Source organism: Aedes albopictus, chromosome 2 (assembly GCF_035046485.1).
Source record: "Aedes albopictus strain Foshan chromosome 2, AalbF5, whole genome shotgun sequence".
NCBI lineage: Eukaryota > Metazoa > Arthropoda > Insecta > Diptera > Culicidae > Aedes > Aedes albopictus.
In genome coordinates, this window is record NC_085137.1 from 156332349 (window position 1) to 156356491 (window position 24143).

A 24143-nucleotide genomic window follows, 5' to 3' on the forward strand; every position below is an offset into this window, starting at 1 on the left:
ACAAGATTCCAGGACCAACTGCATCAAGACACAAAAGATGCCTAGAACGCTTAAGAAAAATTTGAACAATAAATTTGTAGCAACTTATGCAGCAACTTGAGAAGATAATGTTTAAGAAACTTCCGGAAACAATTGTTAAAAATCAAGAAATCTAATGATGAAGTATTTGATCAACTTTAGAAGAGACTTATGGAAAGAATTTACTAAAATCTTCAACAACCTCCTGAAAGTTTTCAGAAATATACGGAAGCTATTATAGGAGAAATTCTTGGAAACGATTAATGAGGAATTCCTGAAGTAACTTCAGGGCAGTTCCAAAGGTAAATCTAAGAGGAGTTCTTGAAGGTGTTTCAAGAGAATTCTAGAAAAAACCCTTTTGGAGCAACTCCACAAGAAATTTCAGGAGAAAATCCAGCAAACCTTTTTGGAGCGATTCAAAAGAAATTTTTGTAAAAGCAAGTTCTTGAAGTGGCTTCAAGGCAATTCTAGGGGCAACTTCTAAATTGTTTGTTTGAATTTCTATTTGAAGCTCAAACGTTTTTCTCAACCAAACTTATGAATCTAAATTAAACTTCGCGAAGGGCAATAGTTTATAAAGTTTGACCCTTACACAAGTTCTGAACAGTTCAGATTTTTAATAAATATGCTTTAGAATTGTTCTTTTTGTTGTTTTTGTGCACCGATGTGTTATGCGGCCCGCATGTCGATCCCGAATTGCAAATTTGACCCGCGATATCTTCCAACCTGAGCACCACTGGTCTAGCTTAATACTCATCCTACCATCTACCCAACCATTTTCATACCATTTATCCAGCCTGTACCGTAATCCACTACCCTATTCTCTACCCCAATCCTCCATCCTACCCTTTACGCTAACACTCCACCCTACCCTTTACGCTACCCTTCACCCTAACTTTCGCCCTTCCCAAGTAACAAGTTTTAGTCAAATAGACTAGAAAAGACCATTAGAACTATCATAAAACCAGAATAAAAGGAATAAGGTTTTATGACGGTTCTCAAAACCTTTACAAGACTAACTTGTCATCAAAATGTTACTTGGGTTGCCTCAACCCTACTTTCCATCCTATCTGTCCATGAGTTGTATATGTAGAGAAGAGAGAGGGAGAGAGAGAGAGAGAGAGAGAGAGAGAGAGAGAGAGAGAGAGAGAGAGAGAGAGAGATAAAGTGGATAGAAAGATACAAAGTAGGATGAAAAGGGACGGGCCAGGGATTGAACGCATGACCTTCTGCGTACGAATCAGAAGCGGTAGCCACTAGACCACCAAGCCCGTCTTCTATTCTAACCCTTCAGTAACATTTGTTTAGTTATTAGACATGAAGAGGCTTTTAAAACCACCATACAACCAAAATAATAGGTATCCTCTACCCTACCTTTCATCCTAACCTTCTACCCTACCATCTACCCTACTCATCTTATTCTCTTCCCTTCTAGTCATCAAGCCTGATCGATTGAACACACATTGAATGGTATCACAGCTTATGCCGCAAAAGTTCAGCTTATTGGATGCAGTGGCCTAATTTTCCCAACAGCAGGGAGGAAGAAAAATCATTGCTCAAACTACCATTCCGTGATCGCCATTTAGGATTCTATTTCGACATCTAAGATTTCAAAATGGCGTCATATATCGATTTTTGACTTCTACTCATCGAGCCCGATCGATAGATACCCATTAGAAGTGGTAAACGAGTCGATCTTTTGGAACAAATCTTTTTCGATTCCTTTCAGCGTCCATAATGCTGTGCAAAATTTAAGAGCGATTGGTTGCGTCCTCGTATTCCGCATTGCAACTGAAATTTTTATGGGGTTTTGTATGGAAAAACGTACTTTTTCATTTTTCTCATAAATTGAAACAAACTGTCTAGGGCCATATAACTTATGACGTCAAAGTATAGCCTAGAATATGCCGGAAAACTTTGTCGAAGACCGTAAATTGATCAGAAGCTTGTAAAAAAGGTTATTCGCTTGGCAATATAGGCCAAAATTGAGATTTTATTTTTGATTTTGCTAGGGGTTTTCGACTGGAAATGGTTTGCTACGGAAATTCTGGCTATCTCAGTCTAGGGAATCCAAACGATTAAATTAGCATTGCCCGACGTTTCGGCCTGGTTTATTTGGCCTTTTCCAAGAGTAAACTGAAAGAACAATGTTTGAATAGTTAGATACTAGTATTATTTTTGATGTTATTCATTTACATATGTTAACCTTTCAGAACGCGCATCATCGAGCAACCGAAACTGCCGAGCGCTCGCACCGTATATGACGAGTGAGGTTTTTTTGGTAGTGTTGTACTTTTTACAATAGCGCGCGTTATGAAGTTCTGAATCTGTACGTTATAACCAGGCCCGGATTAAGGATTATGGGGGCCCTAGGCCCGAGCGAATGTGGAGGCCCTTCGGAGAGATCAGCAATCATGTGTTTCTTTATTTTTGAACAGTACTTGAGCAATATGAAAAATAAAGCTGATGTTAGCAACCTTTTTGGTTTGTGGGTTTGTGGGGGCACCTAAAATGGGAGGGAGGGGGCGGGGGGAAAGAAATAAGAAAAATGCAAAAAAGTGAGTTTTTCAATACTAAATCCTAAATTTCAATCGCAATGTGGAATGCGGGGACGTAACCAACTGCTCTCAAACCTTGCCTAGTTATTATGGACGCTAAGTGGCCATCCATAAACCACGTGGTCATGTTGGAGGGGGTTTCGGGCAATGACCCAAAATATGACCACGTGGTTTATGGACAGCCCCTAAAAGGAATCAAAAAAGCTTTGTTCTGGGTTGATGCGATCAAATTTCATTTTTTCCCATGCAACGTTGACCCACTCTAATACCCATATTGCAAAATACCCAAGGTAGCATTGTTGGTCAATAGCACATATTCTCGCAATTTGGCCGCCATCTTGAATTTTGCTATCCCTATACCAACTCCACAACCTATGGAATGTGTATGCCAATTTTGGTTGAAATTGGTTGAGGCATTCAAGAGTTATGTGGGAACATCCAATCATACAAACAGACATACATACAAACATATAAACATATGAATATTCAGATTACCAACTCTAGCGAAGACATAAGCCATGTACCGTAATCCGGGGTCAAATTGATCACTTTAAAACAACTTTTGCGGATAACATCAGTGCCATGTGACCAAAAGAATTTCTGTAAAACCAGTACCCAGTGAATCTCCATGGAACCATGTGACAGAATTTTGTTCAACTAATTTGAGCTTTAAGTTAAATAACTCCAAAAATCAAAAATTGAAAATGCCAATTTGGGGCGAAATTGATCAGTATACAGTTATGCATTGGTTAGAAAGGAAAATTTCCTTCTCCGCTTAATTTTGCTCTTCTAAAACCGAATAAAGCATTTAAAATCTTACAACTAATGAATTTAATACTGTAAATGCAAAATTAAATTTTGAAATTTTCTCTTAAACGCCTAAAGGTAGGCAATTTCGTTTGATATAAGTAACTTCTATCACAATTAATGACTATTTCATCAAAAAATAACCGTTTTTTTTTCACTATTTCATGTTCTGATTAGCTACACAACTTCCCAACCAAGGCTCCACAAAAATGTTAAAACGGAGAATTTACGGGAAGTCCTATTAGCAATCGATTGTTTAGTAGCAATGATTTCAGCAAAATGAGAAATACATTGCAAGTTCCTAAATAATAAGGCAAAACTAACTTTTTCTAAAAAATTAAAAGTCTACCCTGATCTTTAGACATCTACGAACCAGATGACGTAAAAAGTTTAAGATCATTATGACGCTTCAGAGTTCCTAGTATGTAATTACAATGTAGTAACCGAATGATCAATTTGACCCCGGTTTACGGTACTAACCATTGTCTTGATTTCATAGAAATAAATTAATTTCGCATTAGAAATGAAGCTTATAGATCGTAACAATACTTAACTATCCAGCATCGTTTACGCCACCTAGTGAACCAGCCACAAATTATATTGCCCATGGTATGGGTGTGATGAATCACTTGCCAGAAGACAGTATGTACTCTAAAATTTTGCCTAAATGTGGAGATTAGAGTGGGTCAACATCGAGCAGCTGCGTAACGTAGAAGTGGCTCAAGACTACGCGCAGCAGTTAGCAGTGGCCCTACCAACGGAAGAGCTGCTTGGCGCAGCTACACTTGAAGATGGCTGGAGGGACATCCGATCCGCCATAGGTAGTACCAAGGGCGTAGCCAGCTTTTCGGCCAGGGGGGGGCGAGCACCCTTACACTGAAAACCACTTTGCAGTAACAAGGAGTTCAAATACTTCATCATTAAAAAAAAGTGAAGAATGAAATATGGGTGATTAACAGGAATGGTTCAATGGAAGAATTATATATGATTATAATCCTGAGGAATTCCTCAATATATTGCTTCTGGAATTTCTTAACAAATGCCATCATGAATTTGAATTTATCCAGCAGTTTCTCCAGAAATTTCTTTAATATTTTTCCAGGTTATTTTATTGTAGATATTCCAGCAGAAATTACCTTCGGAAAGCTTGCAGTAATTCCGTTGGGAATACCTTCAGAAATTTCTTCAATAATTCCTCCAGAAGTTTTATTACGAATTTCATCATGCATTCTTTTGAGAATTTCCCCAGTAATTCTTTACAAATATCATTTGTTGGGGAGGATTTTCACTTTCGGCACAACAAACCAACCATCGAGAGCAGCTTCCATGATAGCAGCTTCAATGCTGAAATATTGTTTATTTTATTTAAATTCATTTTTGCTTATAACTATAATTAAATAACATACAGTTTGGTATGTGCACTGTGAACTGTCTACCTCCTCACTGTCTACCTCCTCGTCCAACACAAAACCTTTCACTACTGTTTCAGAATAGATACACCAGTGTTGCCAGTTTCACAATCATTGCAATATCACCACAACATCATTCTTAATTTCACCAGAAATCCGTTTGAGAAGCTCCAGAAAATACTTTAAGAATTTCTCCGGGAATTCTTTCAAAAATTCCAATCAAACTAAGATTCCTTTCCTTGAGAAATACCCTAAAAAATTTTTGGAGAAATTTCTTCGAAAAATCCTTTAATGAATTCCTTCGGAATTACCGGAAAAAATTCTTTGAAAATTTCTAAAGGAATTCCTTCGGAAATTCCTGGAGGAACATCTTTGGAAGTTGCTAGAGGAATACATACGGAATTTTTTAAAGGAATCAATTAAAAAAAAAAATTTCAGGAATTTATTTTGAAAATCCTTGAGGAACTCCACCGGAAATTCCTTGACAAATTCTTCAGAAATTTCTTGAGGAATTCCTTCATTTCTAAAGCTCCTTGAGAAATTCCATAAGACATTACTTCGAGAGTTCTTCTACGATTTCCTTTAGAAGATTTTTCGGGAATTCCTTGAGGAATTTCTTTAAAATAGATTTAGAATATTCCTTGAGGAACTCCTTCGGAGTTTTCGTGAGGAATTCTTCCGAAAATTCCTTGAGTAATACCTTCAAAAATTCTTGGAGGAAATCATCCGGAAATTTCTGTGAGAATTCCTTCCCAAATTCCTGAAGCAATTCTTTCGAAAATATTGAAAAAAAAATCCACTAAAAGTCTCATGAGATATCCCTTCTGAAATTCCATACGGAATTTCTTTAAAAATCTTCCAAAACTTCCTTGAAAAAATATTTCGGAAATTCCTAAAGAAATGCTTTTTGTAATTTTTTATTTCATAGAGGAACTCGGAAATTCTTTGAAGAATTCCTTTAAAAATGCCTTGATAAGGAAAATTCGGAATCGGAAGTTGTTAAGGGAGTTTCGAAATTTTTTTGACATATTTCTGAAATGCCTTATGGAATACCTTCGGAAATTTCGTCAGAAATTGTTTGAGAAGTTCGTTGAGGATTTTTTCGGATTTTTTTATAAATCTTTACGAAATTCCTCAAGGAATTCCAGCAAAAGATCCTTGAGAAGTTTCTTCGGAAATTCCTCAAGAAATTGCTTCAAAAATGTATTGCGGAACTCCTACGAATACTTGAGAAACTTCTCCAAGCATTCCTTCAGAAACACGTTTGGGGATAACGTGAGAAAATCCTAAGGAAATTTTTGAAGGACAACCGTCAAAAATTTTTGGAGGAATTCATTCGGAAATTTTTGGAGGTATTTCAAGGCAAATCCATAAGAAATTTCTTTGGAAATTCCGGGAGGGATTTCTTTGGGAATTCGTAGAGGAATGCCTTCGGAAATTCAGGAGAAAATCCTTTGAAAATTCCAGGAGAAATTCCTTTGAAAATTCCTGGATGAATTCCTACGAAAATTCCTGGATAAACTCTTCCGGAAACTCATGGAGGAATTCTTCGGGAAAATCCTGGAGGATTTCCCTCGGAAATTCTTGGAGGAATTCCTTCGAGAAATCGTGGAGGATTTCCTTCGGGAATTCCTGGAGGAATTTCTTCGGAAATTCCTGGAGTAATTCCTTCGGAAAATCCTGGAGAAATTCCTTTCTGAAATTTCTGGAGGAATTCCTTCGGAAATTCATGGAGGAATTCCTTCAGAAAATCCTTGAGCGATTCCTTCGCAATAGTCCTGGAGGAATTCCTTCTGAAATTTATGAAGGAACTCTTTCAGAAATTAGTGAAGGAATTCCTGGATAAATTCTTTCGAAAATTCCTGGTGGAATTCCTTCGGACATTCATGAAAGAATTCCTTCGGAAATTCCGGCAGGAAATCCTTCGAAAATTCCAGGTGAAATTCCTTTTTTTGGTGGGTCGCGAAGTCTTTATTAACTTATGTCGAATGTTATTGCTAGCTATTTTCTAATTTTCAAATATTCCTTTGGAGAATCCATTTCTAGAAGAGTTATTTCTAGAATTCCGGTTTCTCCTTCATTCCATTCTAAATTTTGTATAAGTCTTGTCTGAAGTGTATTGGAATTACTGTCTGTGTTCTGAGATCGATTCTAAAACTATGATCTTTCAATCAGAAGATTTAAGATTAGGGTAAAATTTTAAATTTTACTTGCGTTCTGAAAAAAAAAATGAGTTCAAGTTGTTGCCCGCCGTTAGCATTTTCTGTTAGACTCACACGCCAGTTTGAGTAGTTAAAATATCTAAAAATTTAGAAATACCAAAAATTAGCAAAACTATTACCAAACTTTGACAAGAAACCTCACCTTTACCGACTTTAAGCAAAGCTCAACTTCTGTGAAATTCAGATGAATGACGATAACCTGAAGTTTAACGGAATAACTTAAGAGTGATTTCAATAGGAAATGAAACAAGTGTGTATGAAGGATATTATTGAAAATTTCAAGAGGACTCATGTGACCATCCACCAGTGCTAAAATTCTAAAAACTGCTGGATGTTCACCCACTCGCTGTGAATATCTATAGCATTTTGATTGATGAAAATGAAAATGAAAAAGTTGATTTTAAGTTCTGTAGAAACATAAAAATACCACTATATCTGGAGCCAGGCTGGTTAAATACATTAGAAACTTGGAATCTTGTCTCAAATTTTAAGACTAAGAGTGAACTGATGCTGCAAATTTGGGAACTTTAACCTTTCTTAGACTTTTCCAAAAAACTAAAAGAGCACTATAAATAAACTAAAAAAACTTTTTTTTAGTTTGAGGGCTACGTAATGTGAGGTTGTGATACCTATCAAAGTGATAAATTGTATTTATTTAAAATGGTAGTCCAAATTTGTAAAAAATTGACTTTATAAATGACTTATTTTATAAATTTTCATGTTGGTGGGTCGCCACTTTCTTTGAAAATCAAAAGTGGGTCGCAAGTTGAAAAAGTTTGAGAACCCCTGTCCTAGAGTAATTCCTCCAGAAATTTGTAAAGGAATTTTTCCGAAATTTCCTGGAGGAATTTCTCCGGAAGTTCCTGGAGGATTTCCCTCGGAAATTCCTGGAGGAATTGCCACGGAAATTCCTGGAGGAATTCTCTCGGAAAAACATGGAGGAATTCATTCAGAAAATCCTGAAGGAATTCCTTCGCAAAATTCCTGGTGGAATTACATCGGAAATTCATGGAGAAATTCCTTTGGAAATTTCCAAAGGAATTTCTCCAGGAATTTCTGACAGAATTTCTCCTGGAATTTCTGAAGGAATTCTTCCTGGAATTTCAAAAAAAAAATCTTTCAGGAATTTCCAAAAGAGTTTCTCCAGGAATTTCCAAAGGAATTCCTCCAGGAATTTCCAATGGAATTCCTCCGGAAATTTTCAAAGAAATTCCTTCAAGAATTTCCGAAATAATTGCTCCACGAATTTCAGAAGGAATGCATCCAAGAGATTCCGGAGGGATTTCTCCAGGAATTTCCGAAAGAATTACTGCAGGAATTTCCAAAGGAATTCCTTCATGAATCTTCAAACGAATTCGTCCAGCAATTTCCGAAGGAATTCCTCCCGGAATTTCCGAAAGCATTCCTCCAGGAATTTTTGAAGGAATTCCTAACAGTATTTGTAAAGGAACTCCTCCATGAATTTTCGAGGGAATTCCTCTTGGAATTTCCAAAAATAAAATCCAAAAAGACTTTCCGAAAAAATATCTCCAGGAATTTCCGAAGGAATACCACCAGGAATTTCTGAAGGAATTCTTCCAGTAATTTCCGAAGAAATTATTCCAGCAATTTCCGAAGGAATTCCTCCTGGAATTTCCAAAGGAATTCGTCCAGTAATTTCCGAAGGCATTCCTCCAGGAATCATAGAAAGCATTCCTCTAAGAAGTTTAATGGAAATTCCGTCTGCAATTTCCGAAGGAATTCCTCCAGTAATTTCCGAACGAAGTCCTTCAGGAACTTCCGATAGAATTTCTCCGGAAATTTCCGAAGGAATTCTTCCAGGATTTTGCGAAGGGATTACTCCAAGAATTTTGGAACGAATTCCTCCAGGAATTTCCAATGGAATTCGTCCAGCGATTTCCGATGGATTTCCTTCAGGAATTTCCGAAAGAATTCCTCCAGGAATTCCCAAAGGAATTTCTCCTGGAATTTCCGAATGAATTCCTCCGGGAATCTCCAAAGGTATTCGTCCAGCAATTTCCGAAGGAATTCCTCCCGAAATTTCTGAAAGAATTCCTCCAGGATTTTTTTGAAGGAATTCCTAATCCTGAACTCCTCCCGGAATTTCCGAAAGAATTCTTTCAGGATTTTCCGAAGGAATTCTGCTAGGAATTTCTGACGGTATACCTCCAGGAATTTCCAAAAAAATCTATAAAGAATTTCCGAAAAAATTCTTCCAGGAATTTCTGAAGAAATTCCTCCAGGAATTTTCGAAGGAATTCCTCCAGGAATTCCCAAAAGAATTCGTCCAGCAATTTCCGAAGGAATTCCTCCAGTAATTGCCGAAGAAATTACTCCTGGAATTTCCAATGAAATTCGTCCAGCAATTTCCTAAAGGAATTCCTCCTGGAATTTCAAAGGAATTCGTCCAGCAATTTCCGAGGGAATTTCTCCTGGAATTTCCGAAGGAATTCTTCCAGGAATTCCGGTAGGAATTTCCGAAGGAATTTCCGAAGGAATTCCTCCAGGAATTTTCAATGACATTCGTCCAACAATTTCCGAAGGAATTCCTCCAGGAATTTCCAAAAGCATTTCTCCAGGAAGTTTGGAATTATTTTGTTCAGGAATTTCGTAAGGAATTCACCTAAGGATTTCCTCACTAATTTCTCTATAGATGGATTTCTGAAAGAATTCCTCCAGGAATCTCCGAAGGTATTTATCCAAGATTTTCTTAAGGAACTGCCCAAGGAATTTCCGAAGGAATTGGTCCAGGAATTTTCGTAGGAATTCCTTCGGGAATTTCCGATGGAATTCTTCCAGGAATTTGCAAAGGGATTCCTCCAGGAATTTTGGATGAAGTTTCTTCAGGAATTTCCAAAGGAATTCTTCCAGGTATTTCCGAAAGAATACCCTCAAGAATTTTCGAAGATATTCCTCCAAGAATTTCCGAAGAAATTCCTTCATACATTAAAAAACATATGAGGATGCAGGAGAATTTTATTTTTACTAGTCAAAAACAGCTCTGATCATCTAAGTTTTTTGGTTAAGTTAGAATATAGTTGCTCGGTCAGGGGGGGGGGGCACGGCCCCCCCCTGCCCCCCCTGGCTACGCCCTTGGGTAGTACCTCGGCTACAGCACTAGGCTTCGCGACTCCGAATCACAGAAACGACTGGTACGACGGCGAATGTGAACAGTTGAAAAATGCAGCATGGACGAGAATGCTGCAACACCGTACAAGAGCGAATGAGGCACGTGTTAGACAGGCGCGGAACAGGCAGAACTCAGCCTTCCGGATGAAGTATCGCCAGCAGGAAGAACGAGATCGTGAAGCGATGGAAGAGCTGTACCGCGCTTAAAACACACGAAAGTTCTACGAGAAGCTGAACCGCTCGCGCAGAGGCTTTGTGCCATAAGCCGACATGTGCCGAGATAATCACGGGAATATTCTCACGAGCGAGCGTGAGGTGACGAGAGGTGGCGGCAGCATTAAGATGAGCACCTCAATGGCGACGTTGCAAGTACCGAAGGTGGCGTGGTAACAGATCTTGGTGTGCACAGGACGAAAGACTTCCGGCCCCTGACCTCCAAGAGATTGAGGAGGAGGTTGGCCGGTTGAAAAACAACAAAGCCGCTGGAGCAGATCAACTACCAAGCGAGCTTTTAAAATACGGTGGAGAAGCACTGGTGAGAGCAATACACTCGGTCATTACAAAGATTTGGGAGAAGAAACTATTACCGGAAGAGTGGATGGAAGCTGTGTGTCCCATCTACAAAAAAAGGCGACAAGTTGGATTGCGGGAACTATCGCTCGATCACACTACTGAGTGCTGCCTACAAGATACTCTCTCAAATGTTATGCCGCCGTCTATCACCTATTACAAGAGTGTTCGAGGGGCAATATTAGGCTGGATTTATGGGTGAACGCGCCACAACGGACCAGATGTTCGCCATCCGCCAAGTGTTGCAGAAATGCCGTGAATATAACGTGCCCACACAAATCGGCGTATGATACAATCGATCGAGAACAGCTATGGCAGATTATGCACGAATACGGATTCCCGGATTCCATTTACGGCGGAGTGCAGATGGAAAACGGGACTTGAAGAAGGTGAATGAACCACGAGCTGCATCAGCTGCTGAGAGAACAAACCATCGTCCAGACCGCGAAAATCGGGAGGGTATGGTGGCCGGATCACATTAGCAGGACAGCATAGGACACTCAGGCCTTATTCTGACCGGTAAGGTTAGACCAAGGTGGAGTTTAGGCCTTCTGATCTACCCTCGTAACAAAAAGAGTGCACGAATATCTGAATGTATCGCATTTGATTCATTAAAGTTATTTAAATTCCAAAGTACAGAATTTCCTTGTGGTCAGTACGAACAATCCTGCTTATAAAAGTTTTTTGGTGGAATGCCTATAAACATTTCTAAAAATAGTGTCTGGATAACTACTAAGATGCTGTTTATAAACTACGTAGACTCATTTTCACCCCTTCCTTCTTGTAGACATTTGCGCATACAGAATTTTGGGAATTTGACCAAACACCCTTCTTCCTCCCTTCTGAAGGTCTACTTAATATATTGATGAGCTCTGACGAAATCCATAGAGAAAATCCTGGAGGAATCCCTGAGAAAAAGACTAAAAAGCACTTCGGTAAGAACTCTTTTCTATTGCGAAGAAATTCCAAAGTTTCGCTAAATCGCCCTCATATGTTTTCACAGTCGAATTGTGTAATTCGATAATCTGTCATGTACAAACGGAACACCCGAACACGCTTTTCCGTTTGGTCAAATTAGCGTCAACCGGAGGAATCGAAGCAAAAAAAAAGCAGCGTTCTCTGATGATGGCCGCAGCAATTCCGTATCCAGTCATCTAGCCGCCGCCACGCTACCGCATGAATGTAATTCTGGCGGAACGTGGCGGGGGCGGCGGAGTCGGCAACGACCGCCAGCACAGCAATTTAGTATGTTATAGTATCCATAGAACGAGCATCGACAACGCGGGTGCTGGCACGAAAAATCAATCATCGCAATCTGCTGCTGCTACAGCTACAACCAACCCTCGCCCTGGGATAGAATGGCGGTGGCGACGACTCGACGACGCGACGGCCAACCCTCGGCCCCGTCAGCCCTGGATGCCAGAAGAAGGACCAAGCAAGCAAGCTCACTCTCCAGGCGCAAATATCAATCAAATAATGAATTCAATTTACACTCTGAGCAAATAGAAAGGCGAGAACAAGATTAGAAGTGGATCGGAAAAAGCGAAGAGTGGATAATTGAAGTCGGTGGTGGTGGTATTATCGCAACAGTGAAATGGTCCCGAACGGTTTTGGTGAGGCGGTAGGATGCGGAAAATCGGTGGAATGTGTCAGAAGAGTGCAGTAAATTGCCGTAAATGCGGGTGCCAATTTCGAGGTGCTGATTTGGCTTGGCGTAATCTTGTCGTTTGATCTTGGGAGGTTTGCCAAGCATTTAATACATCCTTGGAGCGCTAGAATGCAGGTATGCATTCCGGATGGACCACAAGAGAATCTTTTTTTTTATATGTATTAACGAGATTTTTAGCCCGAGGCTAGTTCATCTCGGGACCCACGATTTACTTCCCTTCCGAAGGAAGAACTCACATTTTGTGAGTTTGTCGGGAGTGGGATTCGATCCCAGGTCCTCGGCGTGATAGTCAAGTGTTCTAACCATCACACCAGGTCCGCTCCACACAAGAAAATCTTGATAGGTTACTGCTTTTACTTCGTATGCTTTTCAAATTCATAGAACAACCTCATAGAATTCGTCTAACTGTTACTACAGGATTTCCTTCAACAATTCATCTATAAGTTCCGTCGGTAACCCCATCAGGAAACATTCAGGGATACCGTCAGGATTGAAGATTCCACCAGGAATTCGTCGTATTTCGTCACGAGTTCGAACCCGTTCCTCTCGGTACAGTCTTGATGAATATCCGCGCGTCTGCCTGCTTTGGCTAGGGTTTTCTCAATTTAAAATTTGTTGTAACAAAGCAGAAAGGTGTCTCTTAGCCAATTTTCTTACCGCAATTCATCACCGTCGCTATCATTGCCACTCTATTGAGCTAATTTTCAACAACTTGACTTTAATCTTTTTATGCAAATTATTTCGCCTTCTTGGCGGACCACCCGCACAATTCATTTCCCCCGTTGCGTTGGCGTTGGTTCACACCCGGTACATGGAGCGGGTTCGAGCGAGACACTTCTGCGTTGATGAACAAAAACTTTTCTTTGAGTTACGTCGCGCAGTGACAATGCCGGCCTGGAACAAAGTCGATTGGTTAACGCCCTGGCAGCTGGTTGGTAGACTGGGTGTGTGTCAACTTGGATGAACTTCCGGTAGGAAATTTTACGATGAGTGTGCCACACTTGGCAGTGGTGATGGCCGTTTTTTGACGCCTGGTTGACTGTGGAACCGACGGCAGGCAGTGAATCCCGAAAGAAGCGCGGAATGTTAATTTGGGAATTTCTTCGGAGAGCGTTGTCATGCAGAGGTTTCTTTCCACCGGAGGAATTATACTGAAGAATGTGAAAATTAGCTGCTTGCGCGTTACACAGCAGAAAAAATAAATTCCCGCTTTGCAAGCAAAACATCTGTTTTCGGTTATTTAATTTAAACTTTTATTCGACATGCTAATTTTTAATTTACGCTGCTAATTTGCATTCATTAAAATAGTCACACGATTGTCATGAATCACCTGCTGTTCTGGGGTAGTTGTGTTGAGCTGTTGATGTACTTTGGATGCTGTTTGTGAAAGTTATGTCCCAACCAGTAGAAAATAGCCAAAACATACCAAGCTATATTATCAATATCTAAGCCTGTTATAAATTTAGCTGTAATAAGAGATGAAGGAAAAATACATGTGAAAACCCTTAATTAATCCACCTAGTGGTGATGGTGCCTTTCTCGTGCCATATCCTTTCTACAATACACTAGAACCTCTTTTTATGCACATGGCTGGGACTGCATAAATTAAAAATGTGCATAAATTAAAAAAGGCATAAAAAGAGGGAAATTTATGCATAAATTAAGTTTGGGCTTTAACTAGGGCTTTAATTAGAGAATCTAGTTCGCGAGAACAGGTCTTGCTCCTGGGCAGTTAAGATGGGGCTAAGGGGGCATCCAGAAAGTTCCCAGATAGCCCAAAAAGGGGGTTCCAAGGGGCTTCAGGGGAGTTTTAAGGGGTTGTTTCGGGGGATTTGTGGAACCTTCTGAGGGTGTTCTGTCAAGATTTTTTGGTGTTTTTATGGGATTACGGGGAATTCTGGGGTATTTCAATAGTATTGTTGCCGCAACCACTGTGCAATCGATCGACATGGTGAAACAACCAGGGATTCTTTTGTATATCGGTGCTCCCAACAGATCAATTGTAGCCTGTATAGCCTGTGCAGAAGATTTAGTTTGAAAGAGCACAGTCAGCCTCATTGTTTGATCAGCGAGATGGTAGTGTTTTGTGCAATGAATTCGGCACGTAATGTTAGTCTACAATTACAATTAGTTTGGAAGACGTTGCATAGCGATATTAATTCTATGGAGAAGACAGATATGTAAGTTTATTATCGATTACTTTATCAAATGAAAATTGATTATTTCAAATATATTTTAGCTTTAAAGCTGTTAAGTATAACAACTGAAAGACTGTTTTCCTTCACTTCGTCATCCACCAAACTGCGCCAACAAGTATTAAGTGGGTTTCAGGGGCGTTCCAAGGGGCTTTTGGGGCAATTCAAGGGATCTCAGGAGCCTTTAAAGGACGTTGCCAGAGGTTTGAGGGGCGTTTTAAGGTATTTCAGAGTCTGCTCTGAAACTTCTTAAAATGCCTCAAAAATCCCCCTTAAACTCCCCGGGAACCCCATGTAACGCATCTGAGAGGCTTCGAAACCCCTGATGAGAACTTCTCCGTAACGCTTTCGTAACGCCCCTGAATCCCCCGAAAATGCTCTGAAACGTCTTGAAATGTCTCCAAAATCCCCCTTAAACCCCCCCGGACCCCATGTAACGCACCTGAGAAGCTCCGAACCCCACGAAAACTCCTCCGTAACGCCTCTGAATCCCACCGAAGAGGCTCTGAAACGTCCTGAAATGCCTCCAAAATCCCCCTTAAACCCCCTCGGATCCCTTGTAATGCACCTGAGAGGCCCCAAACCTCCGAAAACTCCTCCGTAACGCTTTCGTAACGCCTCTTAACTACGTCGAAAATGGTCTGAAATATTCTGAAATGCCTCCAAAATCCCCCTTAAGCCCCCTCAGACTCAATGTAACGCACCTGAGAGACTTCAAATCCCCCGAAAACTCATCCGTAACGCTTTCGTAACGCCTCTGCCTCTGAAACATCCCTTCTGAAATGCCTTCAAAATCCCCCATAAACCCCCTCGGACCCCATGTAACGCACATGAGACCTTCGGAAACACCCAAAAACGAACCTGTAACTTTCCTTTGCTCTCCTCTATAGAGCGATTCCAAGCAACAGCATCAAAATTAAGGAAATTTTTTAATTCATGATTTTCTATTGAACTGAAACTTTGCACAGTTTTTAAGTTCCATCTAAATCGTCATTTTCCGATATCAAATTTTTATTTTGAATCACGACTAACTTTTCAAAAGGGTGTATGTGAAAATGGTTCAAAAATATTCAAAAATCTGCACAGCCAAAATGGTTCGTTCGATTGCTATAAATTTTTCAGCAAAGTTAGATAACTAAATGGTGATTCCTAAGAAAATATACACTGTGAAAAAACATCTTTTTTAACATTAAAAAATATCATTTTTGTCACAAAAACTCAAATATCTCAAAACCCTATCTTTTTACCAACGTAATTTTTTTAGGGAAGACGGTCCATTGTATTAGCAATCTACCATAAAAATTTGATGATGGTAAACTAATAAACAAAAAAGTTATAACATTTCAAACATTTCACAATTTTCACATTTGATAAATATTTTTTTCTGTGTAAATTATTTCGATCAGAAAACGCAGTTAGATGCAGATTTTATTGTTCAGCAAAGTTAGATAACTAAATGGTGATTCCTAAGAAAATGTACACTGTGAAAAAAAAATCTTTTTTTAACATTAAAAAATATCATTTTTGTCACAAAAACTCAAATATCTCAAAACCCTATCTTTTTACCAATGTAATTTTTTAGGGAAAACGGTCCATTGTATTAGCAATCTACCATAAAAATTTGGTGATGATAAACTAATAAACAAAAAAGTTATGACAATTCAAACATTCCACAATTTTCACATTTAGTAATAATTTTTTTTTAGTGTAAATTATTTCGGCCGGAAAGCGCAGTTTGATGCTGATTTTATTGTTAATGGCCTTGCGTGAGTAAAACAATCTGTTTTTATTGTATTATGTTATTATGTTGTATTATGTATATTATATGTACAGTACTGTTCCGATTTTATCACGCCCTCCGCGCATTAGTCGTTTATTGATTAATTTGCTGTTACATTTGAGGACAAGTGTTTTCCCTCTTCTTCAAGATGAATGTTGAAAGCGTGTTTTGCAACGTTAAAAATATTGAAATGGGTATAAATGTTGAAGTATATTTCAAAGCATTTTTGAAAAAAGGGGTGATTAAATTGTTTAAACAGATGTCGCTGATGGTACGGTGGCATGACTCTCTGCACTTAGCACTTCTGGCAATTTCTCAGTTGTTGTCGTTTTCGAACTTCCTGCGCCCTGCTTTACCGATGATATACAGATGGCTCGTTTGTCAAAGTCTAGACGGCAGGACGTGCAAATGCGTAAATTTGTATTCAATTTGGGCATAACCAGTCTCTTTCAGTTTATCTATGAGATTTCGTAACTCTTTTGAACATTTTTTTTTCACAAACGGTCTACAAGAGAGCGTTGAGTTGAAGACCTTTGAGAAAGCGACTGTTCATGTTGTTCGTTAGATTATAATAAACAAAATCACTTATTAGTTTTAACTGACTAGTTTGGTGTTGTTTGCTTGGACGAAGAAAAAATTTACTATAAAATTTTTAATATCCATAGCGGTAGTATTTTTTTGCTTTTTCGTGAGCATTTTCATGGTATGTATACAGACAAACAAACGTAACACTGACGAAATTTTCATTGACCACGCCTTTAACGATCATTTTGAATCTTGGTTGTGGCTTTCATAACCAGAAGAGTGCCCATCGTTTTTCTTTGCGTTTGACGTTTCACACTAGCGCCTTCTGATGACGATATTGCACAACGCAGTGTTTCGTGAAACATTTCCACCAGGTGGTGGTAGTGTGAACTGGGCGATGGATTTTCACGAAAATTGTTCTAGGCGTTTCGTCTGTTTGTCTGTGGTATGTACCTCTCATGCATTTGTTGTTGTTGAAGTTACTCGCATTTTTCCGATCATAAAGTCTGTTCTCTAAGAGGTATTTTTTTGCAGATCAACTAGACGTATACGCGTATATATAAAACTTTTATTATGCAGCTTTCGTCTTCAAAATAAGTTTAATTCCATTTTTCTTATGATCAACAGCTTTTCAACACTATCAAGGGATTTTTTCACCAGTCACGTACAATAAAAAGTATGACAATCTCAATATTTTTGATCACAACACTGGATCGCGTCTAAGGTTCAAATAGATACTATAGTAATTATAAATAATCAAACAAAAATATCATGAAAACTACTTGTTTAATTCATCCGGTAGCCTTTACAATAAAATCAGCATCAAAATATAGTTCTCGAAATAATTTACACAGAAAAAAATTTTTTTTGTTACTAAATGTAAAAATTGTGAAATGTTTGAAATGTCATAACTTTTTTGTTTATCAGTTTACCATCACCAAAATTTTATGGTAGATAGCTGATTAAATGGGCCATTTTCCCTAAAAAATTGACGTTGGTAAAAAGATAGGGTTTTGAGATATTTGAGTTTTTGTGACAAAGATCGTATTTTTTTAAAGTAAAAAATGAAATTTTTTACAGTGTATATTTTCTAAGGAATCATCATTTAGTTATCTAACTTTGCCGAAAAATTCATAACAATCGAACAATCCGTTTTTGCTGTACAGCTTTTAGAATATTTTTGAACTATTTTCGCATACACCCTTTTGAAAAGTTAGTCGTGAGTGAATATGAAGGTTTGATATCGAAAAATGGCGATTTAGATGAAATTGAAAAACTGTGCAAAGTTTCAGATATTTTTGAAATGGTCGCTCAGGATCGACTGACATGACTCCGTGGAATTCCTCTATAAACACCCCTTGGCCGCCGTTGCAATAGTTCCCGTCATTATGAAATATTCTTATGCACAATATTGACTCTGAGTAGCTCTCCCTCTTTTTATGCAGGGCATAAAAAAAGGTGCATAAATTAAAAGTGCATAAAAATAACATGCATAAAAAGGGGTTTTAGTGTACTCAAGTCATTAAGGATTTTCAGGTCATCATTTTCGGACACCGAACATCTTCCCTAACTACTAAGGAAGATTCATATTGCATAGTTTCAGAGCATGACGACGACGCCAGTGCAGCGGAGGACGGAAATGAACCAACTCCCACGCTGAGGGAAGTTAAGGATGCCATTCACCAGCTCAAAACCAAAAAAGCAGCTGGTAAGGATGGTATCGCAGCTGAACTCATCAAGATGGGCCCAGAAAAGTTGGCCACCTGTCTGCATCGGCTGATAGTCAGGATCTGGGATACCGAACAGCTACCGGAGGAGTGGAAGGAAGGGGTAATCTGCCCCATTCACAAGAAAGGCGACCATTTGGAATGTGAGAACTTCAGGGCCATCACTATTTTGCCTACAAAGTGCTATCCCAGATCATCTTCCGTCGTCTGTCACCTAAAACGAATGAGCTCGTGGGAAGTTATCAAGCCGGTTTCATCGACGGCCGGTCGACAACGGACCAGATCTTTACCGTACGGCAAATCCTCCAGAAATGCCGTGAATACCAGGTCCCAACGCATCACCTGTTCATCGACTTCAAAGCGGCATACGATGGTATCGACCGCGCAGAGCTATGGAGAATCATGGACGAAAACGGCTTTCCTGGGAAGCTGACTAGACTGATTGAAGCAACGATGGACGGTGTGCAAAACTGCGTAAGGGTTTCGGGTGAACTATCTAGTTCATTCGAATCTCACCGGGGACTGCGACAAGGTGACGGACTCTCATGCCTACTTTTCAACATCGCTCTGGAAGGTGTGATGCGACGAGCCGGGCTCAACAGCCGGGGAACGATTTTCACAAAATCTGGACAATTTGTGTGCTTTGCGGATGACATGGACATTATTGCCAGAACATTTGGAACGGTGGCAGAGCTGTACACCCGCCTGAAACGCGAAGCAGCAAAGGTCGGACTGGTGGTGAATGCCTCAAAAATAAAGTACATGCTGGTAGGCGGAACCGAAAACGACCGGATCCGTCTGGGTAGTAATGTCTTTGTTAGAGGCATTGCAATATGGAATCAGTTACCTTCATTGTTGACATCCAGTCCTTCTCTAAATATGTTCAAACGAAATCTATTAGCTTGGCTCGCCAGTACAGATTAATTAATAAATTTTTGACTCACTTCAGGAAATTAGATAAGTTAGAATTTACCTTACTTACCTTACCTTACCTTACCTCTGCTGTACATAGTAGCCGCCTCCATTCCACTCGGTCCATGGCTGTTTGTCTCCAGTTCCGCACTCTGCGTAGGGTCCGCAGATCGTCCTCCACTTGGTCGACCCACCTAGCTCGCTGCGCTCCACGTCTTCTTGTACCGGTCGGATGACTCTCGAGAACCATTTTAGTCGGGTTGCTATCCGACATCCTGATGACGTGACCCGCCCACCGTAGCCTCCCGATTTTCGCGGTATGGACGATGGTTGGTTCTCTCAGCAGCTGATGCAGCTCGTGGTTCATTCGCCTTCTCCAAGTCCCGTCTTCCATCTGCACTCCGCCGTAGATGGTACGCAACACCTTCCGTTCGAAAACTCCAAGGGCGCGTTGGTCCTCTGCACGTAGGGTCCATGTTTCGTGCCCATAGAGGACGACCGGTCTAATCAACGTTTTGTAGATGGTTAACTTCGTGTTACGGCGAACTTTATTCGATCGTAGAGTTCTGCGGAGTCCAAAGTAGGCACGATTTCCTGCCACAATGCGCCTCTGAATTTCTCTGCTGGTGTCGTTGTCGTCGGTCACCAGTGAGCCCAAGTACACGAATTCTTCAACCGCCTCGATTTCATCACCGTCGATATGAATTCGGGGTGGCGGGCGCGGTGATTCCTCCCTGGAGCCCTTTGCCATCATATACTTTGTCTTCGACACATTAATGACTAATCCGATTCGCCTGGCTTCACTCTTTAGTCGGATGTACGTTTCCGCCATCGTCTCAAATTTACGAGCAATAATATCAATATCATCGGCGAAACCAAGCAGCTGAACGGACTTCGTGAAAATCGCCCCACTCGTGTTTATCCCCGCTCTTCGTATTACACCCTCCAAAGCAATGTTGAACAGCAAGCACGAAAGACCATCACCTTGCCGTAACCCTCTGCGAGATTCGAAGGGACTCGAGAGTGTCCCTGATACTCGAACTACGCACATCACTCGATCCATCGTCGCCTTGATCAACCGAATCAGTTTATCCGGGAATCCGTTAGTTAGAATTTAAGTACCATGTAAAATAACTTTGTATCATCTTTTTGTGGCAAGTTAAAAGGTATTTACCTTACGCCACATGTGAATAAAAATAAATAAATAAATAAATAATGTTACGATAGACGGGGATACTTTCGAGGTGGTGGAGGAATTCGTCTACCTCGGATCCTTACTGACGGCTGACAATAACGTGAGCCGTGAAATTCGGAGGCGCATCATCAGCGGAAGTCGGGCCTACTACGGGCTCCAGAAGAAACTGCGGTCGAAAAAGATTCACCCACGCACCAAATGCACCATGCACAAAATGCTAATAAGACCGGTAATCCTTTACGGGCACGAGACATGGATCATGCTCGAGGAGGACCTGCAAGCACTCGGAGTTTTCGAGCGACGCGTGCTAAGGACGATCTTTGGCGGTGTGCAGGAGAACGGTGTGTGGTGGAGAAGGATGAACCACGAGCTCGCTGCACTTTACGGCGAACCCAGCATCCAGAAGGTGGTCAAAGCCGGAAGGATACGGTGGGCAGGGCATGTTGCAAGAATGCCGGACAACAACCCTGCAAAGCGGGTGTTTGCAACTGATCCGGTTGGCACAAGAAGGCGTGGCATACTGAATTTGTGTTGAAATTGAAAAAAAAAAAGAATTGATTCTGCATGCAATGTTTGAGATGAAAAATTCACTTATTTGCACGAAAACTAAATTTGGTCTATTATATAAAAAAAATCCCATTAAGAATCAATCTTGACTTTATTAGGTTTTTTATTGATTTCATCACCATTACGTAATCTCTGAATGGAATGATTATTCCTACTTAACAAAAAAAGGGCGCAGTAGTCGGGGATTCGATGAAATAATCTCGAACTTAATTCGTTACTACCAGTAATCACGACACCCTTCAATGTTGTAGTTATTCACATAAAAGGTTTTCATGAATCTACTGCCAATCATCCCAGAATACACAGCGTAACAAAAATTAACTTTTGGTCTGTCTCAAGAGCAAACTTATGTGTCTCTGACAGATTTTGGGCCGCTGAATCCGAATCCGGGCTCAGATTTGCTCCAACACGGCACAACTTTGAGCTATACCTCAATTTATCTCAAGCCTGAAGTGAAGATCTACTTTCCTGACTTTCGGCTAGTAAGACTAGACCGGACTGAAACTAGAGGGGGTGGTGTTGCCACAACATCAACTACCCCCTGCTGCCGAGCTTCAAGACGAAAGCAATCGAAGCCATTGGTGTCGAGGTTAGCACCTCCGTCGGACCAATCACCGTCATTGCAGCCTACTGCCCCAAACAAGCCCCCTTACTGGACTTCAGGAACGATCTCTCCAAGCTGATTCGGCGGCAGGGGTGGTTCATCGTCGCTGGGGATCTAAACGCGAAACATGAAGCCTGAGGGAATGCCTGCAGGAATCGCAACGGAATCGTCGTCCAGAAGTAGCTGGATGAAGATTTATACACGATGCTGAGCCCGGACTCTCCCACCCGTTTGAGCAGCACTGGGTCTCACGCGATCATTGACATATTCCTGACAAACATGGCAACCAACATCGACCAGACGGTCGTGATCAACGAAGTAAGCTACCCGGTGGGAACTGAAGTTGGTCCATCCGTCCTACGGCACCCAACTACCAAGCGAAACTACTATCAAGCAAACTGGCAGCAGTTCCGGGCAGCTGCAGAGCATCGAAGAGGCACTCACCCGGGCCAGGGAATTGCACATACCAGTGTGCAAGCAAGTAAGCAACACCCTCCCTATCGATAGACTCACTAAAGATCTGATCCGATTACGTAATAACATCCGCAGGCAGTACCAGCGTACTGGTCTGCCTGCACTGAAAAGTGATTGCAATCGCATGACCAAAATTATTAAGGCCAGACTAGTGGACCTCAGGAATAAGAACTTTTCGAATAAGACCCGCTCTTTCCCAGACAACGCTAAGCCATTCTGGAAAATGATAAAAAAATTTAAAAACTAATCCTAGACCAATTCCATCACCGATTCCACTGAACGGCACCAAAGATCGATTGATAACCCCCGCAGAGAAGGCTTCTGAAATAGGTCGGCATTTCATCAGCTTCCCGGACGCGACATCGTCAGTCCACACGAAGCTACTGTTAACAAGCATGCTCAAAACCTACACCAGATTCCCAATGATTTCTCGGATGAATTAGAAATCTCAGCTGATGAACTGTCGGCCTATATCAAGACCTCCAAGAACATGAAGGCCCTAGGTTTCGACAAAATCAAATCTGCAACTCAAACACCTGAGTGATCGATTCTTTGATCATCTGGCTGTGATATTTAACCAGTGCCTAAGACTTAAGTAGCCGCTTCCCGTCGCAGTGGAAGTTGGCTAAAGTCATTCCCACCAGGAAACCTGGGGAAGATCCTTTCTCCCCAAAGAGCTATCGCCCCATCAGCCTTCTCTCGGGGTTGTTGAAACTCTTTGAGAAAGCCATCTACCGGCGCCTTTTATCATCAGCCGAACAAAACAACATCCTACTCGAGGAACAGTTTGGATTCCGACGCGGTCGATCAACCGTGCACCAGCTTTCCCGAGTAGCAAACAACCTCAGACGGAACTAGTCCCTCTCCAAAACCTCTGCTATGGCGTTGCTCGATGTTGAAATAGCATTCTACAACGTCTGGCACGATGACCTGGTGTACAAGCTGCACCGGCTCAATCTACCTACCTACCTGGTGAAAATAATCAGCAACTATCTCTCGAACAGGACATTCAGAGTCTCGCTCCAAGGAGCAAACTTTATCCGATTCGCTCAACATCCCCGCCGGCGTTCCACAGGGAAGTATACTAGGTCCGCTGTTGTACAAAATCTATACCTTGGATATTCTTCCGTTGCCAGAGAATAGTTCCTTATCGTTGTTCGCCGATGATACCTCAGTCGTCCAAAATGGAAGGTACATTAGGGCGCTAACCTCACGACTACAGCGAGACCTGAATGTCCTGTCAGACTACCTGATCAACTGGAAGATTTGCATCAACGCGGTGAAGACCCAGGTCATCCTCTTCCCCCATCCCAAATCCCCTCAACTTGTTCCGGCTGAGGATTGTAAAATCACCCTAGGTGGAAAAGCGGTGGATTGGTCTAGTGAAGCCGATTATCTAGAACTAACTCTGGACAGCAAGCTTATCTTCCGACAGCAGGTTGACAAAACCGTCACCAAATGCAACCTGTTGCTAAAGTTACTTTACCCATTAACAACCGCAGATCAACCTTGTCGTTGAAGAACAAGCTTGCTGTCTATAAACAGATTGTACTATGTACCGGTCATTTAATACGGCGTCCCTGTCTGGGAAAGCTACGCGAAAACCCACCACTTAAAACTTCAAAGGGTGCAAAACAAGTTCTTGCGGATGATAATGAACTGCCCGTGGAGAATGCATAACTCTGAGGTTCATCGTCTGGCCGGAATGAAAACAATTGATCAGAGATTTGGTGAGTCTATCCATAGGTTCAGGGCGCGTTGTCAAGCATCGGACCAACAAAT